Source organism: Symphalangus syndactylus, chromosome 9 (genome assembly GCF_028878055.3).
Source record: "Symphalangus syndactylus isolate Jambi chromosome 9, NHGRI_mSymSyn1-v2.1_pri, whole genome shotgun sequence".
NCBI classification, from domain to species: Eukaryota; Metazoa; Chordata; class Mammalia; order Primates; family Hylobatidae; genus Symphalangus; species Symphalangus syndactylus.
In genome coordinates this window covers 127,633,813-127,656,642 of record NC_072431.2, presented here as the reverse complement: position 1 = coordinate 127,656,642, position 22,830 = coordinate 127,633,813, and positions in this window count along the sequence as shown.

Sequence of the window (22,830 nt, the reverse complement as noted above, 5' to 3'; positions counted from 1 at the left end):
TCTTTCAGAACTGTTCACTTTTGTGTATATGCGTTCATACTATGTGGTGTGTTTGCTGTATCTTATTTTACAAAATAGGATAATATACTTAGATAATATTTTATCCTGGTTTTTTGTTTGATTATATTTTACCATTTTAATATGCCATCTTTTTCAACAGCATAATTTTTAATAATTGCAAAGTACTGTATTTCAAACTTTAAGTTTCCAATATGCTATTATAAAAAATAAGTCAATACATTTCCTTCAATGGGCAATTCATGAAAGCACTTTATTATTTCCATTTTTTGTATTAGTCAGAATATATGGACTTTATGGAGGCTCTTGACTCATATTGCCCTGCTGATATTAAAGCTTGGACCAATTTAATTTTTGACCAACTTTGCTGAGAAAAACTATCATCAAACAATTGCAAGCATGGCATATGATCAGTTACAGAAACATTTGAAAATTTGATGTTACAAATAATATGCTATATTACAAAAATAATTGTTAAAACATGTTTCATTAGTCACTGATAGGTTCTGGAAGATTTTAAATTTCTTACTTTAAAAATGCTTACTAAGCTTCATACTATTAATTTGGAGATGAAGATAAATAAAATCAATTACACTGTAATGTTTCTGAAAATTTGCATTAGCTTTGTTTGCATGCCAGCAAAAATTAGTAAAATCTCAAGCCAGGAATGTAATAATTCCTGAGTGTATCATCCGGAAAATATTAGGGTTTTCTCAATGGGGACATAGTGGTTTCAACTTTAGAAAGCTTTAATTTTAGCTTTCGTATTATGTCTCCATTTTCAAGTGCTGCATCCGAGTTGTAAATAAACTATAGAGATATCTAAATATAGAATGAAATTAACAAACTCTTATGCTTATTCTGGTTTGACAATATCCATCATAAACTCGGCTAGGTTGTTTATCCCATTTGAGCCCTGTTTCCACAGTTTTACTGTAGAATTACTGGAATTCTTTCAAAAAGCTTTTTCATGGTTAATTAACTCTCAATGTGAATCAAATGCCGTTGTTAAACAATTCTATTTACAATGTCATCAAAAAGGATAAAATACTGAAGTATTTACTTAACTAGAGTCACAAAAGACTTGTAAAATGGAAACTAAAAAAATTCAGAAAGAAATTAAGGAAAGCATAAATAAATGGAAAGAAATCCCATGTTCGTTGATAGAAAGACTTAATATTGTGAAGATGTCAATACTATCCCCAAACAAATTACAGATTCGATACTATCTCTATCAAAATCACAACTTTTTTGTAGAAATACAAATATCCTTCTTAATCCATCTTAAAATTTATGAGAAATCTCAAAGGACCTTAAATAGCCAAAAGAAACATGTAAAAGAGAACAAAGCTGGAAGATTCACTCTTCCTGATTTCTAACCTTACTACAAAGCTACAGTAATCAAAATAGTGTGGTACATGTATCAAGATAAGAATAAACACCAATGGAATAGAAAGAATAGACAGACAGAAACACATCCTTGCATCTATCATCAAATGATCTTCAACAAGGGTGCCAAGACAATTAAACAGGGAAAAGGATAGTCTTTTCAGTAAGTGGAATTGGAAAAATTGGATATCCAAATGTAGAAAAATGAAGTTAGATTTTGCTAACACCACACAAATGAATACAAATTGGGTCAAAGACCTAAACTTAACTGTTAAAACTATAAAGCCCTTAGAAGTAAACATAGCCAAAATCTTCATGATATTAGATTTGTAATGATTTCTAAGATGTGATACCAATAGCATAAGCAATAAATGTAAAAATAGACAAACTATCAAAACTAAAAATAAAAACAAAAAAGTGCATCAAAAGACACTATCAACAAAGTAAAAAGGCACCTCACAGAGTGGGAGAAAATAAAAATTGCATATTTGATTGGGGTAAATGACCAAAATATATAAGTAACTTTTTTTTTTTTTTTCTTGAGATGGAGTCTAGCTCTGTCTCCCAGGCTGAAGTGCAGTGGCAATCTCAGCTCACTGCAACCTCCGCCCCCTGGGTTCAAGCACTTCTCTGCATCAGCCTTCCGAGTAGCTGGAATTACAGGTGCCCACCACCACACCCGGCTAATTTTTTTTGCATTTTTTGTATTTTTTTGTATTTCGTATTTCGTATTTTTAGTAGACGAGGTTTCACCATCTTGGCCAGGCTGGTGTTGAACTCCTGACCTCGTGATCCACCCAGCTCGGCTTCCTAAAGTGCTGGGATTACAAACGTGAGCCATCATGCCAGGCCTATAGATAACTTTCAAAACTCAACAGCAATGACAACAACAACAAAACAGCCTTACAAAAAATAGCGATTCAGAGGACTTGAATAGCCATTTCTCTAAAAAAGATATAAAAATTTTCAGTAAGCGCATGAAAAGATGTTCAATATCACTAATGATTGGAGAAATGCAAATAAAAGCACAATGAGATTCCATTTCATATCCAATAGCATGGCTATATTTTTTTTTTTTAAAAAAAGTAAAGAAAAGAACAAGTGTTGGTGAGGGTGTGGAGAAATAAGAAACCTGGTACACTGCTGAAAGGAATGTAAAATGGTACAGTAGCTACAAAATCAGTAAGATTGTTCCTCAAAAGTTAAATATAAACTTACCCTATGATGCAGCAATCCCACTTCTAGGTATACACCCAAAATAATTGAATTAGCAGACATAAGCAAATATCTATATACCCATGTTTATAGTAACATTATTTATAACTGATCAAAGGTAGAAGCAACCCACATGTTCATCAACAGATAAATGTATAAACAAAATATTATATACACATAGAATAAGATGTTACTCAAACTTAGAACAAAGTTCTGACACATGCTACCTCACAGATGAATATTGAAAACATTGTTCTAAGTAAAATAAGCCAATTGCAAAGGGACAACATTGTATGACTCCACTTATATAAGGCATTTATATGTTTCCATATACCTTATGTAAGTAGAAACTTACCTTATATAAGTTAAATCTTATATAAGGTACCTTATATAATGCTCCTACCTTTAATAAGTTTCCATTTATATAAGGTATCTTATATAAAGTTCTTACCTTAAATAAGGTACTGGTTATATAAGGTATCTTATATAAAGTCTCTATCTTATTTAAGATTCTACTTATATGAGATACAAGGAGTCAAATCCAAAGATTCAGAAAGCAGAATGGTGGTTTCCAGGGACTGATGGGAGCAAGGAATGGGAGTTATTGTTTAAGGAGTATAGAGGTTCAGTTTCACAAGATGAAAAGTTTTGGAGATGGATGGTTGTGATAGTTTCACAACAATATAGATGTATAGCTGACCCTTGAACAACATGAGTTTGAACTGCATGGGTCCACTTATACACACATTTTTTTGAATAAATAGTTTACCTTTCATCTTGGAGGCTTCTGGATCCGTAACTAAGTGCAGATATGGGCGGATGATCATACTTCATGTCAGTGAACTGTATACCTAGCAATGGTTAAAATGATGAATTCTATATTATGTATATTTTATAACTAAATTTTTTTCTAAAATTCAAAAAGTAACAAAGGTCAGATGCTGCAAAGAGAAGCACTTACAATGGCACTAAGTTCAAGCTAGTGTAATACAGAGGGGTCAATATTGTGAAGCTTCTCAGATCCTTAGGTAATTAAAATAGAATTAATCTTCAAATAGGTGAATTTCAAATAGTCTCTCTATTGGATTTTTAGGAAGCTGAGTAACTGCTAAATGGCTGAGTAATCAGAATGACTGCCCATATTTACAACTTTGAAGCTTTCTTGTAAAGTTTTCACTTTAAGCATTTATCTGCCAAGATCCAGCAGTGTGAAAATCTTACTTTCCAATTAAAATATATTTTGTTCTTTGAAAATATACCAACAAATTGAAGAAACTCATAGACTGGTTAATAAAACATTGACTATTAAAATCATTACCCTGGTATTATGTTATTTTCTTAATAAACATAACTATAGGAGTTACCTGTAAAAGTATTATTTAAAAAACACATTCTACAGCCTGGGCGACAGAGCGAGACTCCGTCTCAAAAAAAAAAAAAAAAAAAAAAAAAAAAAAAAAAAAAAAAAAAAAAACACATTCTAGAAAGGTAAAATAATTATAAAATCTAAGTGGGCTAGATAAATGAGAAAATAACTTAAAATGGACACATATAGATTTACTTCCCTTAAGGTTGTACTAATATTTATAAGGGGGGGGGCTATCCAGATTTTTTCTTTCTTTCTTAAAAAGTAAGGTTTTTAACTTCCTTTTTGTCGTGGAAGCAGTTACTAAGTAGAATAGTGTCTGCTTTATAATTGCAATTATAGAAAACATATTCTAGTTAATTATTAAATAAGTGACTTGCCAGTATTCAGAAGAAATAAAGGACAAACTCTGGAGGCTATGTAGCTTGGAGAAATGCTAAAATAATGTCAAAATCACCCTTGAATTTACTTCTGCCAGCTTGTACCACCTCCCAGACACTAAGTGACCCAGCAAGTCCTTCAGTTACCATACTTGCTTGCAGTTAGATGTGGCTCTTGCTGTCGTGCTTCTTAAGATGAAATCTGGAAATCCCCTGCTTGTTCATCTAAGTTGTATTTAGATCACAAGATGGACATAACTGATTTGTAGGACCTTCATAATGTACTAAGCCTTAAACTATGAAAGGCTGGTAGAGTAAAAAAAAATGGTATTATCAGTATTGATGATAGGAGATGCAGAATTGCCAAGACAAAAATGGAAATGCTGAGGACTGAAAAAGAATAATAGATGTTCTCAATAGGGGTCAAGACAGAAAACACTTCAGCAGGCTACTTGAGAATTAAGGTTCGATTATTAGCTTGCTGTGTGATCCTAATTAAATGACCAGAATGGCCTTAGTGTTCCACTCAACTCCACTAAACTTAGCACAGCATTTTCCCTTACTGCAGGCCCCTGACATCCCTTTTCTTTGAGCATTTACTTTATAAAAGTTGCAACTATAAATTATTTCTCTGTCCCTTTGAGATGTAATTATTCTTCTAGCTATTTGCCAGTTTCACAACCCAGAAATGTCTTTCTCAAGGAACTGAGAGGCATCCCTTTGTAATGTAATAATCAAGAACATTAACCTTTTTTCTCCCACTGTCTGTGGGAGAGTAGGAACCTAAGCACCAATTAGCAAATACTGACGTCCTGAACACATTGACCAACCTCACCCCTAAACTACTCTATACTTCTCCACTTGCTCACACCAGCACAGTAAAAAGCCCTCACCTTTGTTTTTTGATGGAGCTGAATTATCTCTCTCTCTCTCTCCTGTTGCAATAATAGTCTTGACCTCTATTGCAATAGTTTCAAATAAAGCCTTTCTTGCCTGTTTAACTCTGTCTAGAGCAATTTTTTCTCAACACAAATGTTTAAAATATGGAAAATTCAGTAGATACATAAAGATATAAATAGCGATAATATGGATGATACATATATACACACATATGCACACACAAGTACTACATAATGTGTGTGTATATATGTAAGTATATTGTTAAAATATAATATTTTGAAAAAGTACAATCATGACTCACATACAGATATAAAAATAAACCCTGTTAAAATTTGTTTCATCAAATGATAAATAAGAACTAGGCATATGTTTTAAGGGGTTAAAATAAGTCAAGAGATCACACATTTATATGAGTAAAAATATTGAAATGAATTACTATGGAGAAAAAACTGACTTTTGGGAATGCCAAGTTAATTAAATCATTAACAGGACAGAATTTACACATCTTTTAATTACCAAGACTTATAAAAAGTTAAACAGTAGCTCAAATATTAGGATAAGATTAGAAACTGATAACCTGGAAGGGTACACTATGACAATACATGATTTTCTATTGAAACATAAGTTTTTTTTTACAATATACGATGTGCTTTTGCACACACACACATATATAGGTATTGTAAACCAAAATGTATCTGAGACAAGTCTCATTCCATTTAGAAAGTTTATTTTACCAAGGTTAAAAATATACCCATGACACAGCCCCAGGAGGTCCTGAGGACATATGCCCAAGGTGACTGGGGCACAGCTTGGTTTTATATATTTTAGGGAGACATGAGACATCAATCAATATAAGTAGCATGGAGATTGGCTCAATCCAGAAAGGTGAGACAATTCGAAGTGGGGAGGGTCTTCCAGACCTTATTCAGGAATATTTTGTTACTTCTGTAGCATACAACAATTTTACATAATAATCATTACTACTACTGATAACATATGCTAAGACATATCAGACTAACAGAAATTTCATAAAATTCTGGAACACAAACTAATAACACATTTATATAAATTTAATCCAAAGAAAGTTAAAGACTTTCATATTTGATGATACTTTTTGTATGATTTTATGATATCAAATAAGCCAAATATCTCTCCTGGACTTCAGGGGACTAATATCAAAAAAGTAATAAGGACTGAAGTTAGAATTTGATTTTGGAAAGTTTGTCAGATATAAAAAGTTTAAAATACTGGTTATCACAAAGTAGGATCAGAGGTCATTGTAAGATAAATAATTCATTTATACATAGTGATAACTAAGATTTCAAAAAATAAGTGAAAAACAGTAAGTTTCTCATTCCGTGTAGGCAGCATTGATGTCACTATGACTTATAAATGTTTATTTTACGTAGATTTCTCCAGGATTATGTTTTGAGCAACCTCCTGGTAAGGCTGTGTACTCTTTTGCTTCTAGCCAATGTGTTGCTCAGTTTTTTCTGTTGCTGTTTTTGTTGTTGTTTTATGGAACTGAGTAGAACAGTAGAATGACATATTTCTTTGAAGAAATAAGCTTCTGAGTTGAGCAGCAAATAACATAATGCTCTTCTGGTTTTGCCTTCCTAGCTTGCAGTAAAGACCCTCTGAAGAATCATCTGAAAGGGCATTTGAAAGTCCATAAATAAATGTACAAAATATTAAGAGAAATTATATGGTCAACAAAGTTTTAAAGAATGTATTGCCAACTGAGTATGTGAGTGCTGTGATATTCATGGCCAACTTTGACCCAAGAGAATGAATGTAGTGCATTTCCAATTAGATGTTCTTGCATGGGAGAGAAGAATCATAATTTTAATCCCTGATATATAGCATTTTAGTATGCTGACCTTTTAGTAAAGGTGCATGCTTGATTAGAAAACATTTGAAACACACTTGCCATTGGAAGACAGAGTTGTAAATGCTAAAAGCAGTAAAATGAGCCCCCAACTCAATATAGACTCTCCAAAGGTCAAAAAGAAGCAGCCCATCTATTTAACTGCCCAAGTATATGAGGCATTCATCCCAGTACAAGGTAGTTTCATGATAAAAAGCGTTTAAAAAAAAGCAATGGCACTACATCAAGCCAGTTTATAGTCTGTATTAATAAAATTTCACGTATTTGTATATGCATGTATTGATGTTTTAGTAATAAAAATTTCAAATTTTAGAAACTATAATTTTTTCTTTTCCATCACATGGTAGCAATTTTTATTCTAAAGTTGATCAGATTAACAAGGCTGCCAGTGAAATAGAACAGGCTCATCAGCAAGAAAACAATTCCTAATTACTTTCTCAAAGAAAAATTCCCATCACTAAAATTTGTTGTTTCGCTTTTCTGAAGCAATTAATGGATTATGTTCTCCTCCATTGAATTTTTAAACTTCCTGATATTTTCTTTAAGCCACTGTCTGTAAAGGCCACCTTTAGAATTGTTGCATCAGCACAAATGAATGAGTTTGAAAAACAAAATAAGAAAGCAAAGCAAAACTGGTGACCTGAAAAATAAGATTTCAAAGAAAACAGAAAGGGAAATAATTTCGTGTTTGGACTTTCAGTGTTTTATATTTTAAGTTCTTAAATAATATATCAGGGCCTACTAAGATATTTCTTGGTATGTAGAGGGAACTCATTAAATTTCTGAAATATTTTTATTCACTTCAGTTTTGTAAAGCAAGAAAAGCTAATAGGATTTTTAACAAGTATTAAGTATTACTATAAAATAGAGATGAGATGTAAGTTCCTAAAATCCTGAGAATTGCTATTTGAACTATTTAAATAAGGAATTGTCAGGTTTATTACCCTTATACTAATTCAAACTGAATATGTAGCCTGATTGTTTCAATTCCTATTCACCATGTAATCATAATATTAAACAAAAATTATAAAAAGCCATTTGCTACCATTCACAAATATTTTTATATTTCAACATGTGTTGCATAAATATTCTGCAGATATTGTATGTTTCTTACGCAGTGATAACTATCCTCAAGATGTAATCCATGCTTTGGATTTCGTGGAGTATAGTGTTCTGCTTTTCTTACTCATACTTTTGACCTACATGCAGGGCAATGGGGTTTATGTGAGATGTTCCTTTGTAATCTCTAAGTAGTATGCTGTTTTCTAACATGCATAAGATGTATTCTTTTTTTTTTTTTTTTGAGACGGAGTCTCGGTCTGTCGCCCAGGCTGGAGTGCAGTGGTGCGATCTTGGCTCACTGCAAGCTCCATCTCTGGGTTCACGCCATTCTCCTGCCTCAGCCTCCCGAGTAGCTAGAACTACAGGCACTCACCACCATGCATGGCTAATTTTTTGTATTTTTAATAGAAACGGGGTTTCACCATCTTAGCCAGGATGGTCTCGATCTCCTGACCTCGTGGTCCACCCGCCTCGGCCTCCCAAAGTGAAGACATGTTTTTAATACTTTTCAGGCCTCATTGCTTGCCACTAATGAGAACTGGGGATCATAATCTAATGCAAGAAAGAGTGAGAAGACTAGTGGTAACAAATTAAAATACCATGAGATATCTCCGGTGAAAAACAAATCATGAATTGTGTACATTTGTGAAACATAAAATAAATAAACAATTACCAACATTATAGGATCTTTAAAGAATCTAAACAATAGCAACATTGACTAGTGAAACTGAATCAGAGGCTACTGAGGGAGAGAAAGTAAGGCTATTATTCCTGTTAAAAACAAGTAAACAGAGAAAAATGAAGAAAAAGAGAAAAAGAGTAAATAACTTTCATTGGTCAGAAAAGCAATTTAGTAACTGAGGCAATCATTTCACAGTGGTACTAGGCCAAGAAGTTCAAAGCATCATTTTCCCTTTGTGCAAAATTCAAACTTTCCAACTACTGAAGTGTAAACAGTGTAACAATAGTATAGTCAGCACAAGCTAATATAAAAGAGACTGAAAGGAGGAGTAGGAATGTTCTGAGATGAGGGTAAGGAAAGGGGTCAGTGTTGGAAAGAAATGGCCCAGGAGTGCTCTCACTCAGAAAAAGAAAACTATTGTCCTTAATTGTAGCTGTAGAAATTGCTGGAGTTGTTTTAGTTTTAGAGAGAAATCTACACACACATATAAAGATCCTAACCCCCTCCTTGACTCTTTACCAGTGTGTCAGTCGGCACATTGTTTGGTAATCAAGATTGCTCAGTCTTTGCTTTTACAATGAATCTGACCTAATCATAAAACCAGTGAGTAATTATAAGAGGGAATTTGGGCATTGTTAGCAAAGAACTTGAATTATTAACCGCTCTGTTGAAGTCAAGATAGAAACACAATATTTCTGGAATGTTATTGAGAACATGAAAGAGCCACGGAGCAAGTGGGTTGGGATAGCTTGGTGTGAGAGCAAGATCCTGGGTATATGAAGGCTGATTAAGCATTTGATATTTGGGAACATTGAATTAATAAATGGAATTATAATTTTGATTTTCAGTGGTAAAAAAAATGTCTTTCAGTCTCTCTTGTATGCCCTAAACATGAATAACAAGGTCTTCATTATTCTTCGGTGATTTTCTTTTATTTAGACATATTAACTTAAAACTCATCTTGTCTTTTTAAAGGTAAAGTTTTAAGTCAATTCTTCTCCGTACTATTGTTTTTGCTGAATGTGTGTATTCTGTGGCTGTCCACAGAGTGTGACAGCAATCTCTACCTCGTCCTAAATTAAACTGCATGTTGAGACTGATAACATCATACATGCACCAATAAGATGTGAAAGAATTTCTTACTCACATATTGAGGATTTCTAAAGACAGGCAGGTAGTCAGCCAAGCTGATCTGAAGTGGCTTGATTGAAGAGAGTGACAAGTGTCTGGTTCTAATTGTTAATGGGGGAGGTACAGAGTGAAGGTTCAGAGGGCCGAAGTTTGCATGATTTGAACTTCCTCCCTAGTTCAAGGGAGGGAGGAAAGGGGCAAGCAGGCATTCTTGTCTATTTGATCATATGCAGGGCAAGAGGACAGGGAGAAGAGTGGGGCTGAAAAGGGGCCAGCATTCAAATCTCAAAAATGGAGTCAGCCTAAAAGGAAAAACAAATGAGAATACAATTTTATTTGGAGACAGAAACGTCAGAAATTAAATAAAAAGTCAAACTCTACACTCCAGTTTTCTGTTTTAGTCATGAAGCCTAATAGAAACTTTCCTCTATAAAATGAGGCTTTTCTCATGATTCACTTGAGGTGTACCTACTCACCCTCAACATTCACTGCAAATGACAAATATTTTCTATTCTTTTTTTTTTTTGAGACAGAGTCTCGCTCTGTCGCCCAGGCTGGAGTGCAGTGGCGCGATCTCTGCTCACTGCAAGCTCCGCCTCCCGGGTTCACGCTATTCTCCTGCCTCAGCCTCTCCGTGTAGCTGGGACTACAGGCGCCCGCCACCACGCCCGGCTAATTAAATGTTTTCTATTCTTAAAAGACCTACCTTGAGTCTCCAGATGGAGTTAAATTTTCCTCCTCTATGTTTCCTTAGGGATTTATGTATATTTCTATTATAACATATCCCGTTGTATGTATTTATTGGTTGTATGGTCAAAATGTGTTTCCCCTGCTTTACAGAATTTTGGATGAAAGCCTGAAGCTTAGAAAAGTGTGTTCATAAGGACCCTGTGCTGGATGCCTCCCATCTGCTCCCCTAACCTTCTTCATCTTTCTTCATTCTCCACTCTATCCTGTTTAAAACATATTAGATTATCTTCCCCTGTGGTTCCTGTTTCGTTTTAGCCAGTGAGGGACACTAACAGATTCAGAGGAAATAGAGTGAGGTTAGGTGATTTATTCCTCTGGCTCCATCTCTATAGTTCACCTCGGAATGACTACAGCCTTCATGGGAAGTTCACAACCTTCCTCAAGAGAGCCTTTCTATTCACTTCTTTTCTGGTTTCTAATAGAGGCCCCTTCCTCTTGTTTGTCAGAGTCCTCAGGTTCTGGTTGGTTTATGAGCCTAGGATCATAAATTATATTTTATGATCCCCTTCACTCTGTCCACACCTTTGTCAGTAGTTTTATTATTAAACTCTTCCAGAAATATCAAGAGTGCCATTAACTTGTTGCAGATATGATTTATAGATACTCTTAGATTATTGAAAAGTCCTAGGCATACTTATGCAGAAATTACAAGGGGATGAACTGAAATTGGAAACTTCATCTTTATCTTACCATCGAACTTCTTAAAAGGAAACCAGAAATTCAGGAAGTTCATTGATAATTTTTCAAGCATAGAGAACACTTTCACTTATTCCTTCTCCTTCCAAGAAGATAGATAAATAGGTTGTCAGTAGGAAGAAAAGCCTGGCAATTTATTGTCATGTTACAGAATTGTTGGGTTACAAAAATTATAGAACTATCTCCACATAGTTTCTTCAATGAAGTGTGGCATATTTGTTGTCTATTGCTGCCATAACACACTGCCACAAACATAATTGCTTGAGGCTATACACATTTATCATTTTAAGTTTTGGAGGTGAGTAATCTGAATTGAGTCATATAGGGCTAAAATCATAGTGTCTCAGAGCTGCTTTTCTTCAGGATGCTCTAGGGAAGAATCTGTTCCTTGTCTTTTTCTAAGGAAAGAGGCTGGAACATTCCTTGGCTCATGTCCACATCACTCTGACCTCTGCTTCCAGCTCCTTCTTTTTCACTGACCCTTCTGCTTTCTTCTTATAAGGACCCTGTGATAACATTGGACCTACCAAGATAATCCACTCATTTCTAGATTATTAATTTATTCACATCTGCTAAGTACCTTCATCATGTAAAGTAACACATTTACAGGGTCTGAGAATTAGGGCATAGATATCTCCGCGGGGGGTGCATTTTCAGCCTACCACGTGTAATGAGAGACTTTTGGGGAAAGAGGGATATGTGTACCTTGGAAATTGAGACATTGTGAAAATAGACTCTGATTCATGATTACCAAGTGAAAATTTTAGAAACTAAAGGCAAAGTGTTGCAGCTTGCAAAAATACAATAGAGATTGTCATTTAGATAAATTGCATTTTCATCGTTTTAGCAGAACTAGAATATGTGGTCTTCTCTGGGCTAAGTGAACTCCTAGCAAGTAGACAGCTTGAGTCATTGTGGAGGGACTCAATTTAGAAGGGTTTTTCTAGGTGGAGAAACTTCAGCAATAAGTAGTTGTGTGTGGCATACCACCAAAGCATACTTTGAGAGTAAGTGTGGTATCACAAGATCAGTAGGAGAGGATCTTGTCTCTTGTCAGGGAATAATGCAGTATGTCATTGCAGAGAGTCCCTAATGTAACCAACCACAAATGCAGTGGAGAAAACATGTGAATGTCTACAATAATAGCAGGCATGATGACCAGGGAAATACCCTACAAAGAGATCATTAAAACAGCACCAAGTAAATAAGATGATCTTAGCACCTTTTCTTCTGTCCTCTACCAACCATGACCCTTAAATAACAGGGAGAGGAGAGGGGATAAAAAAGGAACGTTAAATAATTGGCCAAGCTTCTCTTTGCTGCACATGATTCCTGAATCACAGGAAATAACTAAGATGAGGAGGGGAGAAATCATTGGCTTTATGTGATATTCTACTTTGTATTAGACTGGACTGCACTTTCACTAAGTAAACAGATTTTTCTAATTATAGAAATTAGCTAATACATGCTCAGGAAAGGGATAAAAAATCAGAGAGAATACATTTAAGGGCAGTGAATGTTAAAATATATACCATATTTATTTTTAACCTTTATAATCCAGCCCATTAAAATAAAACTGGACAAGTTAGCAAGTCTTTCTCTTTTTCAACTTCTAGATTCTAAGTCCAAAGAAAGCAGGATTTTTTTCTAGTCATCTGACATCTGATAAAGCTGGGCCTCTGAATCCCTCTCTTCATCTTTCTACCCATGAAAGGGAGTCTTTTAAATTAACGCACCAAGTTATGCTGGAATCCATGAAATATAAAGAAAAAATATTTTCTTGTAAATGCTCTTTTCTGACAAATGTGAAAAAATTTAAAAATCTCTAAATCACTGAAAGAATATTCCTCATTATTCTCATATGGAGCCTAGAAAATTGTTTTTGTGTTTGTAGGGCATCAAAGTGGAATAAAGTTAACAAAAGCAGCAACAAAAAAACAATAACACAGACATATGAAACAACAAACCCAACAAACAAGTGAGAAATAAAAAATTATTTAAAGTTGGTGAGAAGATAAAGGAATAAAAATGTGAAAATGAAGGAAAACCAGAAGAATGCTCTTCATATTAACTCCATGAACCTTAGAGTAGAAAAGAAAAACTACATCTTCCATCACTTTCTAGAAATCCAATGTGTTTATTATCTGCAAATATAGTGTAGTAGGCACCGAATAGATATTTTCAGAATGTACGGAAATTTTCATCACTAAGATAACATTTCATGGGTCTATGTCTTGCATTCTATAGTTACCCACCACTTAATTTCCTAAAATCTGTTTGGTTTACTAGCATATTTACTTTGAAAAACTTTCAAAATAAAATTTAGGTTTTTGTTTTGTTTTGTTTTGTTTGTTTTTTAGAGACAGAGTCTTGTGCTGTCACCCAGGATAGAGTACAGTAGTGTGGTCTTGGCTAACTGCAACCTCTGCCTCCCGGGTTCAAGCAATTATCCTGCCTCAGACTCCCAAGTAGCTGGAATTACAGGTGTGCACCACCACAGCCAGCTAATTTTTGTATTTTTAGTAGAGATAGGGTTTCACCATGTTGGCCAGGCTGGTCTCGAATGCCTGACCTTGTGATCCACCCACCTCAGCCTCCCAAAGTGCTGGGCTTACAGGTGTGAGCCACCGTGCCCTGCCCAAAATTTAGTTTCAATTAAAGCAAGGCATGTAGCCACCATATCAGAATTCTAAAGAATGAGAATATAACTTTTTTCTTAATCTGTATAAACATTACTAATAAATATATAACTACAGAATAATTTGAATTTACCATAATTATTTGGATTAATATATTTTTAATCTATTTACAATTTATTATGTTAGCCTGCTTTATCTGTATAGGGTCCCCATACATGAGTATAATAATAAGATATAGGCAGTTACCACGAACCAGTAGCTACTATTTCTCCATTTATCCTCAGATGTTAAATAAAATAAAATAATCATTATAGCTAGTTATTGGTTTTCATTAAATTGAATTGATGCTTTTGTTTTGAAAAACCATGTCTATAATAGACCCCATATGTAGTGATGTGGATGTAATTATCCTAAAGTATTTTTGAAGGGCTACACTATTACTTTATCAAAATATTATTTTAGATGTTTTTCAAATTAATGCTATGAATGGATTGTTTCAACTATAGAAAATATCTTTTTTTATACTTCACCCTTAGTGTAGGAATCGTAGAGAATGAAATATGCAACTTGTTTATAGCCATTGATGTATAAATCTAGTCCACTTGTTAGAGTCCTGATATTGCTGGAGGGCCTTTATAAAAGTTCCGTGTGTTAGGTCTTCATTAAATTGTAGCAGTTAATGTGTAACTACTTTAGGGTTTCTAATTCATTGGTTTAAGGTAGAAACTTCACAACAGTTGTGTAAACTTTTGGCAAAAACAAGGGCAAAGGCCCACGGTAGTAATAAACTTATTCATTTTAGAGATTTTGCTGACCATGTCATTGTTCAGTTTGAATTTCCATTTCGGCTAGGATTCACTAATAGATTAAATATTTGAATGTGAAAGATTCATTTATCATTAAAACTACTTAACATATCCGTTGACAAAAAGAGTTAAACTCTGTAAGATATTTGAAGAGATTTATTCTGAGCCAAATATGAGTGACCATGGCCTGTGACACAGCCCTCAGGAGGCCCTGAGAATGTGTGCCCAAGGTGGTTGGGGTACAACTTGGTTTTGTATATTTTAGGAAGGCATGAGACATCAATTACATACATTTAAGAAATACCTTGGTTTGGTTTAGAAAGGCGGGACAACTCAAAGTGGGGGCTTCCAGGCTACAGGTAAATTTAAACATTTTCCGGTTGACGGTTGAGTTTGTCTAAAGACCTTGAATCGATAGAAAGGAATGTTCAGGCTAAAGACAATGAATTGTGGAAACCAAGCTTTATTGTACAGAGGAAGCTCTTAGCTGACTTTAGAGAGAACATGTTGTAAATTGTTTTTTATTGGACTTAAAAGGGTGCCTGGGTCTTAGCTGATTATCTCCTGGATCTGAGAAGGAAGGAAAGAACACAAGGGGGAGAAGGGATTCTCTACAGAATGTGGATTTTTCCCACAAGAGACTTGCAGGGCAATTTCAAGGTATGGCAAGGAAATATATTTTGGGGTAAAACATTTTTATTTTCTTCCTTGTTATGCCAGAGTTAGATTGGAAAGTAAGTCACAATAGGGTTAAACAAAACCCACCTGGTGAGAATTTGTAGGGCATGACTCCTCAGACCTGTTAGGAATTTGGGCAAGACAAAAAATCAGAGCTTAATCCTCACATCCAAAAATTGTATTTTTCCTTCCCAATGTACCCACATAATAGGTTTATAGATTTAAATTAAAAATAGAAAAGAATCCATAGGAAATTTCTTAGAAAATCCTAAGGATCATTAACAAATTGAAACCCCTATCTTTAATCTCAGGAATGAATGGTGAAATAAAGCAAGAGATACACATGCCTCACCTGAAGTGATCGATTTTGGAGATAAATTACCTAATTTGGCCAAGTCATTTAATTTTATGGAAGAGATAAGTTACTGTGAAAAGTGCCTTGCCCTATTTCCAAAAGAAAGAACACTTTATTTTTCTAGCCATAACCTGCTGCTCACATCTGACAACAACTAAAAGAAATGGCACAGCTTAGCCTCTTGAACTGCAACAACCACAAGAGAGCAAAGAATTAGAGAAATAACTGTGAAATGATTGAGTACAAACGAGCCATTGTGTAAAGCAATTCAGATAAGTATTTTGAGTCCAGTATAAGAAATAATGTTTTCAGGGAACATTTCTTTGACTAGTAATTATGTAACTTGTAACTTATGGTGCCAATGACTCTGAATTTTCAGATTTTGTGAGTAATTTTAACTTAGAAACATATTGTTGGGAAAACACACAGTTTTTAGTAAGTCAGTTAGAAATAATCAGGAGGTTCTCCTAATAGAATTGCAACTTATCATGTTTTTTCTCAGTATTTTCGATTCAAGGAATATCTATTAAAGGCTAGGCAAGCATTATCAGTGTTGAAATTTTTCTCAGCCCATTTTTTAACTCTAGAGAACTAATACTGCCGAAGATTTCTCAGAATATGTGTCTGCAATTCCCTTACATGACTCCTGGGTCACTGAGAAATTGTTAACATTTAGTGAACTTTACACAATTAGCTCTGTCCTTTGGGTTTTCGAACACATTTCCCTTATCCTTACACTGTGTATGGGAAAGGAAAATTTACAGTGGAAATAGAGTCTTACAGCCTTCTTCATTAAAGTATCCCATGGCACTTTACAATCATTAAAAGTTATAATTAGCACTGAAGTACATTCAACTGCTAAAAGGATCATTTTTTAAACTAATTACTTTTTTCAACATCTGTATTTTAAAGTCTCAAAACAGTTTAAGTGCTCCCGACTTCAACATCAAATGACTTCCTAAGCACAGAGGAAAGAAACCAAAGTGTTTTTAAATGCTCTGAAACATATTTCCGGATACCCTCTAGACTTCGTTCATTGAAAACAGTCCAACTATTTATCTAATTGAAATAGGGTTTCCTTAACTGTTTTAAAAAAGTGTTAGGTAAAAAGATGAGTAAAGAGACTGTGGTAAGAGTTATGAATTTTACTCCATATCTTAATCGTGTTACTAATTAAAGTTAGGCCTTTTTACTAATCTCCTCTGTTATGTATTTTAGGAGTTTAGCTTTTAATGGTAGACACCGTTGCTTGCGAAAATGAAGTATATACACATTGTCTTCTCCCCAGTCATCATCCAGGTGTGGGTATATATGTGACACAACTCAAGCCAATGTCATTCTCCGGAACTCTGAAAGATCTAACGTTTTACAATACTTGCAAGCCAACAAATGTGCCTGCGATAGTTTCATGAATGCTAGCAGAAGAGACATCAAACTGTTCTTTTCTGCATCAAAGAAGAGTTATTAGTCACAGCAACAGCAGTAGCCAGAGTATCATCATTTTCTTGTGCTGGTTCCTTGTCAAGGCAAAGCTGACAGATCTGGCCAGTAAAGAGAGGACAAGACCTTTTTAAATTAACATTGCTTATTATGTAGATATATAGCAAAAAGCAAGAAAAACAAAGGTGCCTGCTTTCCATGTGATTTATCTTACAGAATGGCACAGACACAAAAGGGGGCAGATGACATGGCAATATAACATGAGTGTTGGGACTCTGTCACTGAAGAGATGAGGCCATGCTGTAGCTAAGCAGTCTTAGAGCTTTCAGCTGTTACCAGGAAGAGGTGAAGCCAACAGACTCATACATGTTCAGAAACCAGGTGGTTATGAAAAAATGCCTCATGACAATCTCCTAGGAGAATAGGAAGGCAGGTAGAAAACTTCTATTGTAATTTTTATGCACAAGTTTCCTATGATCCCATGTTCCAGAAAAATCATGGGGCATTCTGTCTAAGACCTACATCGGCCACAGTTAAGACTTGGCTATGTAGCGCATGCAGCGATGTGCAGGGTTACAAGGGTGCCATAGTGGAGTCAGTTCTCCCAGATCCCCAAACCTCAATTTCCACAGACAATACAGTGAAACCCAGACGAGTCCTACACAAACATTAGGTTGCATTACAGAAAAGGACTGAGTTAAGGAAACCTTTTTATGGTGTGCTCCAGCAAAGATGTCCACTCTTCATATGGTTTAGATGTTTGCCCCCTCCAAATCTCATGTTGAAATGTGACTCCCGACGTTGGATGTGGGAGGTATTGGATCATGGGGCCAGATTCTTCATGAATGGTTTAGTATTATCCCCTTGGTGATGAGTGCATTCTCAGTTAGTTTACGAGAGATCTGGTTGTTTAAAAGTCTGGGGTCGAGCCCCATTCATTGTCTTGTTCCCATTCTGACTATAGGACATGCTGCCTCCCTGTCACCTTCTGCCGTGATTATAAGCTTCCTAAGGCCTCACTGTGCATGCATGTGCACATGAATGAGCTTGAGAGACAGGGACTGACACAGAAAAGAGAAAGAAGATAGTATTTGCTTGTAAAGATAAGCCAAATACTCTGTTGCTTGCGTTTGAAAATGTACCTAATCAAAACAGCTTGAACTCAGAAGGAAATATGTAGGTTGATTCCTTGATACTTCATGCTTTCACACATCTAACTTATTGAATGGAGCTAGGTTTCCTTTTGATGTTGTTAGTCCTAAATTAATATTACTGCCCTCCACTTAGTTGTATGACTTTAGGAAATATATTTAAATTCTCACTAGGCTGTTTATACTTCCATATCATTTGGTATAACGTTATCTCATTGGCTTAGTGATAAGATTAAACTAAAACAAATATATCTCCTGAGTCCCATATACACGATTAATAAATTTCAGTTGGGCTTATAGCAAAATGCACCTGCGAATCTCCTGTGAAGATAATGGTGTTGAAAACTTCCTTTAGGACCAGGCGTGTCACGCCTGTAATCCCAGCACTTTGCGAGGCCAAGGCAGGTGGATCACTTAAGGTCAGGAGTTTGAGACCAGCCTGGACAACATGGTGAAACCCCATCTCTACTAAAAATACAAAAATTAGCTGGGTGTGGGTGCACATGCCTATAATTCCAGCTACTCAAGAGCCTAAGGCACAGAATTGCTTGAAGCTGGAAGGTGGGGGTTGCAGTGAGCCGAGATTGTACCACTGCACTCCAGCCTGGGTGACAAGTGAGACTGTGTCTCAAAAGAAAAAAACTAAACAAAAAAACAAAGAAAACTTCCTTTATTCAGTATCTGCTTCAAAAAAGTTACTAATTTTTAAGCACGCGATTAAAATCAGAAGTTTAACAATTTTTGTCTATATTTTATATTCCTGAATCATATTTTGTAATAATGTATATTATGAATTTTTTAAAAATTGCTGAATTGTTATGGAGCCAAATAGAACAGCATTAATTTAGTTGCCTTTTATTTTAGCAGCACATAAATTTACTTAGTTAATTTGTTTACAGAGTCTCAGTGAAAATTTGATATTTTAACTTATTCGCAAACTAGGTAATATTTGTTATTTTTTGTTTTATTTGTCATCTTTGTTGTGTTTTTCATTCCATAGCATTATTTTAGGTAAACATATGTTTACCTGCAGGGGAAAAAAACAGGAACTACTTTTAAGACCAAGAGAAAATTTGGACTTTAGATGGAGTAACAAGTTTTTGAAATTTTGTACACTTTTAGATTCAATTTGGTAATATTTTTATGGATTTTTGAATCTAAGTTCATTAAAGATACTGCTATGAAGCTTTTCTTTTTTGTAATGTGTATCTGGCTTTGTTCAGGGCAATGTTGGCCTCATAGAATGAATTGGGAAGTATTCATTCTGTTTGTAATTTCTAAAAAAGATTGTGGAGAATTGATGTAATTTCTCCCTTAAATGATTGGTGGATATATTGTAAGAACTATTAAAAGCTATAGAAATATATGAAATCATTTGTGATAAGCATATAGAAAAAGTAGAGAAAAGATTATGTCATTGTAGCCCTGAGTGGTTATGTTAATGAGCTATAAATAGGTTAAACATGATTATGATAATATAATATTAATTATAATAAGATAGAAGATGCTATTATTCTAGTACACCAATCAGAAAGAACGAAATAAGAATTTTTCCACAAAGTACTGATGTGGAAATAAGAATTCTAAGTGTGAGGGAGAGAGTAAATGTTACCAGCAACTGGCCTGAGTTCTAGCCAAATGGTAACATTGTGGCTTAAAGGAATTTGCACTTAGTGATTTTATATTTTTCTTCAACTGCAGCCCTACTTATAACAATAGTCCTATCAAGTGGTAGAAACTGAAGTCCCCATGTTTCACAGATGATAGTAAGGTGCCCGACAAGGAAAAGAGCTAAGGAGTTTGAGTTTCTTTCCATTTAGCCCCCTGCTGCTTTCATGACACCAAGACATTTCCCTGGAGAGAGAACCCCCTAGAAAGGTATCAGGTGATAGCTTTTAGGAACCTTCTGCTGATTTGTGATAAGCTTATTCCAGTGACTTAGCCATTAATACTAAGTATTAATGATTAAAAGTTTAGATGAAGCCAGGCACGGTGGCTCACGCCTATTATCCCAGCACTTTGGGAGGCCGAGGCAGGCGGATAACCTGAGGTCGGGAGTTCAAGACCAGCCTGACCAACATGGAGAAACCCCATCTCTACTAAAAATACAAAATTAGCCGGGCATGGTGGCACATGCTTGTAATCCCAGCTACTCGGGGGGCTGAGGCAGGAGAATCGCTTGAACTTGGGACACGAATGTTGCAGTGAGCCGCGATCATGCCATTGCACTCCAGCCTGGGCAACAAGGGTGAAACTCCGTCTCAAAAAAAAAAAAAAAAAGGTTGGATGAATGGATAGATGGATGGGTAGAATACTATCACAAACAGGAGGCTTTCAAGACCGTCAAAGAAAGTTGGATCTGTCTATCATTTTCTGTCATTGCTATGGCCATTAAACTTGATCCTCAATGTCTTAAGTTTGAGTCAGAGAGAAAGGGCAATTCAATTAAAGTCAGTTCTCTGAGATGCTATGATCCTACAGAGTATGGCTTTGGATCTCCCTGTATAGATGACGTTGCAGCTCAGGTAGGGTGGAGGTATTCCCACTTCATAAGCATGAGAACCCTGCCAGTACTTACATGAGGGTGCCTGAACATTAATTTCTCAGGTTTTGGGAAGGTGCATCACCTTCACTTCTGCAGTGCATTAATGAAGGACCATTCAGAACTATGTAGATGGTGGTAACGGCCTTGGAACATGATTCACTGAAAAATGAAATATGTATATATTGCATCTAAAATATGTGAAAAAATAACTATTTTTTATAACCAATTTGAGCTTCTGCAAGAGCCCCCACCATATTCTTAACATATGTCAGAAAAAAATTGGGAGAGCCATTGAAAAAGGTAAAAATAATTATGTCTCAGTTTGTATATCTGCAGGTTATCTCTGCCGTTTACTGCCTTTGACCATTTTTAAGACTATAAAAATTATAGAGTACAGATGGTAATGGAAATGTTTCATGTTCATGAAAATACAAATAGTAAATTAGCCATGTGTGGTGACACCTGCCTGTAGTTCCAGTTACTCAGAAAGTTCAGGCAGGAGAATCACTTGAGCCCAGGAGCTTGAGACTACAGTGATTTATGACTACATCACTGCACGCCAGCTTTGGTGGCACAGGGAGATTTCATCTCAGTAAAATACATTTTAAAAAAATACAAATTGTGTCTGGTAAAGATATATTTGAATATTGTTCTGTGGATATAAACCAATGTTTTGTAAGTTTGTTTCATTCCTGACAGCACGTAAATATGTATTTTAGAAAATTCTTTGAATTGGTTGTAACACCTTACTAGTGATGACATTAATTGATAAGTTAATACAATCTTGGAAAATGAGAAAAATATTTTTAGCAGTTAAAATCATTTCGGCCTGGTGCTTTCCTTCAAGAACCATTATCAGTTATTGGTTTATTTTTTTAAATAAATATAGGCTGATTTAGAGTATTTATCCTTGTGTAATTCTGAGAGTTTGTATCTTTCAATATATTTATCCATTTCACCTATCAGATTTATGGGCATAGATCTGGCCATAGTATTGCTTTATCCTTTAATACCTATGAGGCCATAATAATTACCCTTCCATTTTTTCTGATGTTAGTGATTTGTATCTTCCATTTTTTTCTCACTTAGCCTGGCTAGAAGTTTATCAGTTTTACTGGTCTTTTTATAGACCAGATTGTGACTTCCATTTTTATGAAATTCTCCACTTTTTAATTTTTTAAAATATTTTTTCTATTATTTTTCTCTATTGTTTTTGAGTTCATTGCTTTCTGCTCTGTTTCTCTTTTTCTCCTGTTTTCTCTGATCTTAAATTCTTATTTTTCTAGTTCTCTAATGTGGAAGCTTTGGTTTTTTTATTTAGATCTTTCCTTTTTTCTTGTATACACATTTGATATGGTTTGGCTGTGTCCCCCACCAAATCTCATGTTGAATTGTAACTCCCACAATCCCCACATGTCATGGGAGGAACCCAATGGGAAGTGATTAAATCATGGGGGCAAGTCTTTCTCATGCTGTTTTCATGATAATAAATAAGCCTCATGAGATCTGATGGTTTTTAAAAGAGGGGTTTCCCTGCACAAATTCTCTCTTCTTGCCTGCCATCATCCACTTAAGATGTGACTTACTCCTCCTTGCCTTCTGCCATGATTGTGAGGCCTCCCCAGTCATGTGGAACTGTAAGTCCCATTAAACCTCTTTATTTTGTAAATTTCCCAGTCTCCCGAGTAGCTGGGATTACAGGCCCACACCACCATGCCAAGCTAATTTTTGTATTTTTA